At 42.5% G+C, this 9,577-nt stretch overlaps 1 pseudogene; it reads left to right on the forward strand.

Moving 5' to 3' along the window:
• Window positions 1-8,131: 8,131 nt before the first annotated feature.
• On the forward strand, window positions 8,132-8,258 carry LOC123935619 (annotated as a pseudogene).
• Window positions 8,259-9,577: the final 1,319 nt, after the last annotated feature.

Raw genomic sequence — 9,577 nt, forward strand, 5'->3', positions numbered from 1 at the left:
AAAACCATAAGGATTTGGTAAACAGGAGACACATAAAAAGTTAACAACATTTCAGAAACTGGAAAGCTGACGGGCACACAAGGGTAAAGGATTTTAGGAGACATGAACACTTGATCTTAAGCCAGCAACAAGGAAACAACTCGAAGTACATCAATTCACACAAGAAAATCCTCAAAGGCAGCATTAGGTACCTCTAGAAGGGAGGAGAGCCAGGAAAATGAAAGATTTGAAGTAACAAAGATGAGCTAAAATCTATTTAGGCAGCAGTTAGGTCCCCAGATCCTTTCCTCCACTCCTTAAAACTTCTTCCACTCACCCCCAGAACATTATCGAAGATTTATTCTCTAGAAAGGGCAAAAGTAGAGTCTTTGTGTCTGGTATCCTCCAGCTCAGTCAAGATACACAGACTGAGTATATCAATACTGGATGGTGAGGTCTCCCCAGACCTCTGCCCTACTCTGCTCCCAGAAATACTCGTCATTATGCCTTTACCCTCTACTGAAAAAGACTTTGCTCAGGAATACAACCAGTGAAACAGGTAAACCTAATCCAAGTCCCCCCCCAAAAATGGCCCAGCCAGATAATCCTACAGGGATATTCACAGCTGACAACTCCCACTGGTGCGACAAGCTTCCAATCAGCTTTTTAGTGTCCCTCTTATAAAAGGAAATGGACAGCCAAGGATCACCAGATATGCAGGAAAAAGGCAATGAGAGGAAACAGATCATCTGTCTGACATTTCTTATCCCTGAACAATTCTCTATCAACACCTCACTGAGCTAAGATACAGCAATCATGAAAAAAAAACCAGGACAAAGAGAAACAGAGATTTAAGCGGATTCTTGGAAATCCAAAATGTTAGTACATGTATATGTTACATGACAAGTAGACCCACAGATGCGTATACTCAATCATCTCAAATACATACCAGGTTTTCCTCTATCTTGACCTTGTGGACAAGGACACACACATTCATGGCTGAAAGGTTCTTTAAACACTTCAGGAACTAAGACTGTGTACACAAAATCCGAAGACATACCCCCTGTACACAAAATTAGAGTCCAATAAAACAGTTTTCTTATACCCATTACAATAATCTACACCATTTACTGAATGGCTACTATGTAGTAATAATTAAGCTGGGTGCCTTTTCTACATTTTCTCATTAATCCTCATTACTCATTAATCCTCAATACTACCTTGTAGTATTACTAGAGAGGTGAAGGAACTGGCTGTGGGATATGCCCAAATCTCCCCAAGTTCAAACTCATTCAAGTACAACATGGGTAGTATGAAATCCACTCAATGGCTGGCCTCATTACCAGTAGTTTTAGGGTCTTTGCATGGGGAGAGCCTAGCTGGTCTGTCCTTGCCATGTTCTGTTATTCATTCTCTTCCTCCATGTTGAATCATCCATGCACAAACCATTCTTCTGAACATTCAAGACTATGACAATACACTGCCTGGCTAAGATAACGCTATCATTTTATACCCAGAGGCACATACAAACACACATAAATTTTACATTTCTCTTCCTTAGTTTATTATTGCTTTTCTCCCCCAGGAATATTTCTTCAACAACTGTGTCTGGACACTAGGGCTGACAAACCCTAGCAAGATTTTAAACCGTGATGTTCAGAGCACAGAGCTGTCGTCTTTCCGCAGAGCTGGCCATTCTGGTACGTAACTGTTTGGTTTAACTGCCAAAAGTCAGTCTCAGAACCTGCCCTCCTCTCAGCCAAGCAACAGACACAGAACATCCAGATTACAAAATCTGTTCTGCCAAATTAAAGGCTACTGTAAATTGGTGGCTTATTCAAAATGAAGCTTTAAGAAGGGGATAGGGTTCTCGGTGGCACAAGTCTTGTTTATTTGGGATACACCCGAGAACTATCCCATTCTAACCTCCTGCAGGCTATTAGCCTGCTGGCCTTCCCACCTCTTGACCACCTCCAGAGCGCCAAAGGACTCTGCTTAATGAAAGGGTGGCAACATATGACCCACAGATTTACAGGGCCCCAAACTAAATTTTCTCAGTGCACCAAGTTAATGAGGCTTTGAGAACTGAGTCACATTGAATCATCACCCAGATATCTTCTGAGGTCAGACATTACTAGCCAGAGTATCTGGGTACTTGCTGACTTCTGTTGCAGAGGGTGGTTTGCTTCTCATTCTGAGATTTACTGTGGTTTTGGACCTTCGCTTATATAGCCCCTAACTTCAGATCTCTCGTATTTTTCTAGGATTAAAGTGAAAGGGTGGTGTGAGGAATGCCATACCAAACAAATACATTGTCTGATTTTAACCCATTTTTTTTTGCACAGAATTTTGGAGAATTTCTCCAAGACTGGTTCATGGATCACTTACAGCAGGAGTATCCAGGAAGCTTGGATCTTAAGCTCTGCTTACATGGCACTTGACGTAAGACAAAGGTCTTCATACAAGTAGTTTATTTGAGGAGTGAAGACAGGGAGCAGGAGTAAGGACAAAACAACAACCAGCAAGTTGGCCACTGCCTCTGGAGACTAGTAGTTGATTTTGGCAAGATCCTTAAAGACCATAGTGCAAAGGGTTTCAGACCTATTCACCTAAGGAGGAAAGAAGGAAGCTTTTATTCCTTGGATTTCATCTCCCATTGGTCAAGTGTGGCCCATGGGGTATTAATTCCCCCCATATTTCTTTTTTTTTTTAAAGATTTTTATTTATTTATTTGACAGAGAGAGAGATCACAAGTAGGCAGAGAGTCAGGCAGAGAGAGAGGAGGAAGCAGGCTCCCTGCAGAGCAGAGAGCCCGATGCGGGGCTCGATCCCAGGACCCTGAGATCATGACCCGAGCCGAAGGCAGCGGCTTAATCCACTGAGCCACCCAGGCACCCCATCCCCCCATATTTCTGAGTCATTCACATGTCACTACTGAGTGAGCTGCAGCAGGCATTCCATGAGATCATTCCATGAGCAAAAAGGAAGAGCTACTGTCTGCGAAGGAGTGGGGAGGTATATCCAGATGGCCTGGTATGAAATGGACCAAAATCTGCTTAGAACTGGTTGACATCAGGTCACTGGAGTCCAAGATGGAGCCAAAATTAGTAACAGCAGCACAAGTAGTTGCCAATACAATATGTAAAAATGCCACTTCCTAGGGGCACCTGGGTGGCACAGTCCAATGAGTATCCAACCCTTAGTTTCAGGTCGGTATCATGAGATTGGCCCCATGCTGGGTTCAGCGATCAGTGTGAAGTTCTCTTGGCACTCTCTCCCTATGTCTTTTCCCGTCCCGCTCATGCTTGCTTGCTCGTTCTCTCTCTAAAATAAATAAATAATTTTTTTTAAAAAAAAGTTACTTCCTAGTAACCCATCCACTGTTATGGGTTGAAATCTGCCTCCCTCAAAATTCAAATGTTGAAGTTCTAACTCCCAGTACACCTCAGAATGTGACCTTACTTGGAACTAGGATCATCTCAGAAGTGTTTAGTTACATAATTCTTCAGTTAGGCCTCAAATCCAATTTGACTGGTATACTTAGAAAAAGGAGAAACTTGAAGAACGCCTGGGTGGCTCAGTCAGTTAAGCGTCTGCCTTTGGCTCAGGTCATGATCTCGGGGTCCTGGGATCGAGCCCCGCATCGGGCTCTCTGCTCAGTGCGGAGCCTGCTTCCCCCTCTCTCTCTGCCTGCCTCTCTGCCTGCTTGTGATCTCTGTCTGTGAAATAAATAAATAAATAAAATCTTTAAAGACAAAAAGAAAATTAATAAATCCATGCTCCATTGGACCACTGAAGAGGTATCATCTACACATCTGCCTTTCTAACAATGTCCACAGAAGTTCTATGCACACTGCAAATGTATGAAACCTAATCTAGACTGAAATATCAGAGTCCCTGTGCCCACGCACCCCAAAGAAAGTCAGTCCAAAGGGCATGCTTTCAACCACACACTCCTCTAAGACAACACACTGGATGCCGAAGCGTATCAGATATAGGGAATTCTCTTTTCAAATATCAACTCAAGGAGCAAGTTTAAGCCAGGGCTGGTACTCTAAACCATAAGAGAGAGAAAGGATGAAGGAAGAGAGTACAACTCTAACCCCCCACACACATCCAAAACCAAAGAGCAGAGTGGATCAGTGAAGGCACAGAGTGCCTCTGTCCTTTCTCAGTCTCTAGCAAAACATCACGCAGATAGAGAGTTACATATATGTATGTATATAGAATCCGTTACAGCTTGTGAAGGAAGTAATAGAACAATGCTTGGAAAAGATAGCACATTAACCTGTTATTTCAAAATAGAACAGAAGTGTTCAGTATATGTAAATGTTAAGAAAATGCAGAGCAGGGTGCCTGGGTGGCTCATTCAGCCTTCAGCCCAGGGTCCTGGGATCAAGGGGACTCTGCTTCTCCCTCTTCCTCTAGACTCCCTCCCCCCTGCTCATGCTTTCTCTCGCTCTCTCTCTCTCTCAAATAAATTAACGAATTCTTTAAAAAAAAAAAAAAGAAAAGAAAATGCAAAGCAAATGGAAGAGATGAAGTGGTAACCCCAAAATGGGAGGGGGGTACTGAAACCATCAACAAGTGCCTATTCTACCCTTGTAAATGAGTAATACCACTTGAGGGCAGGAAGCAGTTCTAACCCCCTCTGTAAGTGTCACCACTCGGTAAGAGTTCACTGAGTGCAGGACAATCTGAGATGCAGTTTTGGCCCTTGTAGGACCTAGATTCCTGTTCCAGATTAACAGTCCCCCCACCAGTTTTCAACAACACTGCAGACTGGCTGGTCTGTGCTCCCATCTCTTGGGCACAGTGCTTCAAACGGAGATAACATAGGACTCTGAACTCGGTTTGGTCTGTTCCACTTGCTAGCTACTTCTTCCAATAGACTATAGTCCATCATATTCCCCGACTACTCAAGTCCCAATAACCTATGGGAGTGACCAAAATGGGCACCATTGCAGGGGGACCTTTTTTTGACCACTGATGAAAAAGGTACTCAATATTCTAATGAATTTTTAGAGAATGAACAAATGGGTGAATGGATAGGGCATGAAGATCATCTGTCACCTGAACAACCATTTTTAGGGTGAAGGTAATGTAGACTGGAAGAAGATGACCACCTCTTCAGAGAGTACTTTCATATAAATTATAGGTGGGGCCTGGGTAGGGCTCAGTCAGTTAAGCATCCAACTCTGGATTTTGGCTCAGGTCATGATGTTACCGTTGTGGGATGGAGGCCCACAACAGGCTCCACGTTCAGTGGGGATTCTGCTTGAGATTCACTCTCTCTCCCTCTCTCCCACTCAAATAATAAATAAATAAATAAACCTTTTTTTTTTTTCAATTATAGGAAACCATAGATACAAAGGTACATGCAAATCGAAAATATGGGTAAGTAGAAAGTAAGAGCCTTAAAATGAAGCCTGCCTGATACAGACTAGAGAAGAGATTTTTTTTTCCCCCGATGGACAAGAGATCTGGGGAGAGAGACAGAGATATTGAGAGAAAGAGAAGAGAAAGAAGAGAGGTATAATACAGAACTCAAAGAGTAATTGCCGAACAGATTTATAATTGAGGGAGATTTCTTATAAGCAATCACTTTTAAATTTCTGACCGGATGGACTTTCTCTTGCAACTCAACAACACCTAATAGAAACGGCCGCCAGTAAGATGTAGGCTCAATACTCATAGGAATTTTTGTCCATTTTATTCACGCCATCTAGAGCCTTGTGCTAAACAGGGGGCTCGGTAGGGGCACACCTAAATCTACAAAGCTGGAGGTATGGCTTAGCAAATAGATGACTTTGCAATCTCCTTGAGCTACACCCTACACTGAAGGGTTCCTAACTAACACAGAAGGTGCACCAGGATATCGTCTTCTTTTTTTTTTTTTTTTTAAGATTTTATTTATATATTTGACAGAGAGAGAGAGAGAGCTATCATAAGTAGTCAGAGGCAGGCGGGGGTTGGTGGGGGAAGCAGGCTCCCCGCCGAGCAGAGAGACCAAAGTGGGGCTCGATCCTGGGACCCTGAGATCATGACCGGAGCCAAAGGCAGAGGCTCAACCCACTGAGCAACCCAGACACCTCCCAGGATATCTTCTATCCGTCCCTCCAAATTTCTTCTCCATCCTGCTCTCCACCTTGAGAGCCTGATCTGTATGAACTCTATCAATGTCTTCCTTGTCCGTTACTGTCCAATGGGTTTGGCTCATGAAGACCCTTGCCAAAAGATTGGAGGGAAAATTAAGAGAGGCCAGGGTATGTATTTCTGTATGTCCCTCCCTGCCAATTTGCCTCGAGATGGATGGCTTCCTCACTGAAAAGCAACCATCTCTACAAAACTCTTACTTTTGGGGTCCCAGTAAGTACTTTCTCATCTCCCTTAAGGCCAAGCAATAATGACATCCTTACAGGTATCAGCACTAAAGTCTTTGGTTCCTGAAATATCTTTTATGGTTTCCCTATATCATACCGACATCTTTATAAATAGTGCCCTTATGAACCTCTCCTTAAATCATCCAGTTCAAGAGCATCATATGTTTCCTGTTGGAGCCCTGACTAATTCAAATTAGTTCTTTTCAAAAATAGTCCCTCTAATGTGCATCTTGACCTCAAAAACTTATAGTTCATTGAAAATGGATTTTCACTAGAAATCATCTAAGGAACAAAGGAGACAAATATTCATATGAGAAGAGGATTACATTTTATCTACAGAATTCTATAGGTGTTTCTAATGGCTACAGCAAAGACAACCCAGTGACATATTTTTGCAGACACATCCTTTTGCATGCATGATCAATCTGCCCGTAACACACTAGTCTGAAAAAGACCACAGAATTAGAAACCTGGGAAAGATGTAAAAATCTTTAATAACCCCATCTGATCTCTGCCTGGAGCTATTGGTGAAATTTTTTTCTTCCTGGGTTTGTAATGAATGTATGGTGCCAGGGAAAGAAGTGGGAGACCCTGAGAAATAATTGCCCTAGAACTGCTTTGTTTTGTATAGACTGAAATTAGTCTGATTGTTTCATAATCTTACTTAGATGTATTTTAAGTGAAGAGAACCTTAGTCTTGGGTCATATATCCCAAAGAACTCAGATTCTTTGAAAAAAACATTAAGAGGATTTGCAAGCATGTGAGCAATACCATTTCCTGGAAAATCTAACAGAGCATTGGATTTTCCCTCTGCACATAGCAGAGGCCGCACAATCTAGGCCAAAGTTAGGTTGACCAGGACTTGAACTATATCTAGATCCTGAAGCAAGGATAACATTTATCTTGTTCATCAGTATGGTCAGTGCCATAGAGAAGACAATACATATTTGTTGGAAGAATTAATGATGAGTCACCAAAAGAGCACAGTAAGGGGACATGGAAGAGAGAAAACATGAAAAGCATGGGGCTTCCTTTCCTTAGTTCTATGTAGACCAGAACAGATCTCTGGCTACGCCCAAGGGACTGGGTTGCTGGATTCTAGCTTCACTTTGCATGTAATTATCTACACTACATACTAGTGTGTCCAGCGCTAAATCATAAAAGAAACCAAAAACAGGGCCTCTGCCTTCACAGAGAGTATAGGATTGTTGTAGCTCTTCATCTTGGTTTTCACTTTTGTTTTCTCTGATGACTCCAAGGTACTTTGAAGAACTACATGACAAGCATAACAGCCAGGGTTTCCACAGGTTCTACTTGTACCTCAAACTACCCATTCCTCCAAAATGGACCCAGAAGAGTTGTCAAACTTATCTAATGCCTTCCTTGGTTCTCACGATAGCTTCTTTACTTTTTGCACTGCATTTAAAAAGTGAATGTGTGGTGGCTTTGGGTGGCTCAGTCAGTTAGGCATCCGCCTCTTGATTTCAGCTCAGGTCATGATCTCAGGGTCATGATATCAAGCCCGACGACAGAGTCTGCTTCTCTCTCTCTCTCCTTCTGCCCCCACTCACCTCCCTCTCTCTCTCTCTCAAATAAATAAATAAATCTTTTAAAGTAAATAAGTAAAAATAAAAAGGGAATGTGTGGGGTGCCTGGCTGGCTCAATCAGTGGAGTGTGTAACTCCTGCTCTCAGGGTTTTAAGTTCAAGCCCCACATTGGGTGTAGAGACTACTTGAAAATAAAACCTTTTTTAAAAAAAAGTGACACAGCTTTGCGCAGTGGCAGTATCGTAGCCAATGAGGTTTATCCGAGGCGCGATTATTGCTAATTAAAAAAAAGTGACTGGGCGCCTGGGTGGTTCAGTTGGTGAGGCCGCTGCCTTCGGCTCAGGTCGTGATCTCAGGGTCCTGGGATCGAGTCCCACATCGGGCTCTCTGCTTAGCGGAGAGCCTGCTTCCCTTCCTCTCTCTCTGCCTGCCTCTCTTGTGATTTCTCTCTGTCAAATAAATAAATGAAATCTTTAAAAAAAATTAAAATAAAAAATAAAAAATAAGTGACTGTGTGACGAACACACCTAAAATACGGAGCAAAGAGGAGGCACTGGGAAATGTGCATGTTCTCCCAGCAGGGAAGGGGAGATGAATTTGTGTCAATAGCAACAAGGGGAGATGAAGCCTAGCGTACCAGCACTGTGATTGGGTACCAGAGCGGCTTTGGTTCTGCCAAGGGCCTTGGCAGCACTCTCAGCCAAAGTGCATTTCAAAAATAATTTCAGAAAACCTTTCTGAAAGGCTGGAGCAGTGGCAGACTACTGGAGACAGTTGAAGTTGGCTTTCACCTTGGTATTGAGACAAAATTTCATATTCTGTTTCTATCTCAACCTCTGAAAGGCTCAAGAGCCAAACACCCACATCGACGTCACTTCTGGCATCCCTGAATAACGCTCATAATATTAAAAAGGCATGTTGTTTGTTCAGGTTTATCATTAACACCTCAGTATTTGTTTATAAATAAATAAATAATCTATAACCTGAAAGGAACATCTATTTTACGAGATTTCTAATATCGAAATTCTATCAGTCCACTGAAGTATAAATATGTGATTATTTTGAGTAAAATGTAATTAATTTTTTAAAGATTTAATCACTGTATTTCACCGAATATTTCAGCATCCATAAAACTGAGCAACCCCCAAAATGAGGTATTTCATACAATCATTACTTTTTGCCCATTTGCTGTTTTTTCATTGAAAGTCTTGAGAACACAGGAGGAATCACGGGGACCTGAAGAGGGTACCATGTGTGGATCTGGGGGAAGGACAGATTTCCACAAGTAAGTGCTAAAGAAGTGCCGACACTTGGTCCAAGCCCACTTAGATCAAGCTTTCCAACTTGAGGGGGCACCTGACTGGCTTACTCAGTAGAGCAGGTGACTCTTGATCTAGGGATTGTGAGTTCAAGCCCCACGTCGGGTGTACAGCTTACTTAAGAAAAATAAAAATAAGAACATGTTTATAAACATACCTGGTGTGGGCACCTGGGTGGCTCAGTAGATTAAGCATCTGTCTTTGGCTCAGATCATGATCCCAGAATCCTGGGATTGAGTCCCACACCAGGGACTCCCTGCTCAGTGGGGAGTCTGCTTCTCCCTCTGCTGCTCTTTCTGTCAAATAAATCAATCTTTGAATAAATAAATAAGTAAGTAAACCTGGTG

Source organism: Meles meles, chromosome X, assembly GCF_922984935.1.
Source record: "Meles meles chromosome X, mMelMel3.1 paternal haplotype, whole genome shotgun sequence".
Classification (NCBI taxonomy): Eukaryota; Metazoa; Chordata; class Mammalia; order Carnivora; family Mustelidae; genus Meles; species Meles meles.